Genomic DNA, 205 nt, shown 5'->3' on the forward strand with positions numbered 1-205 from the left:
AGTGCATCGCTTGCCTTGTTCCACTTTGGGATTTAATTCTTCGATTACAAATGTATTCAATCGTTTGGCTGACTAGTCATCAATGTCCAGGAAAGGACGATCTCTGATACATCTTAATACGTCACAAAATACAAGGAAAGATGAAGATATTTTTTACAGAATACTATTAATAGCTAATTTGATAATATCAGACATAACACTAGTG

The sequence above is a fragment of the Tubulanus polymorphus genome, chromosome 12 (genome assembly GCF_964204645.1).
Source record: "Tubulanus polymorphus chromosome 12, tnTubPoly1.2, whole genome shotgun sequence".
Taxonomy (NCBI): Eukaryota; Metazoa; Nemertea; class Palaeonemertea; order Tubulaniformes; family Tubulanidae; genus Tubulanus; species Tubulanus polymorphus.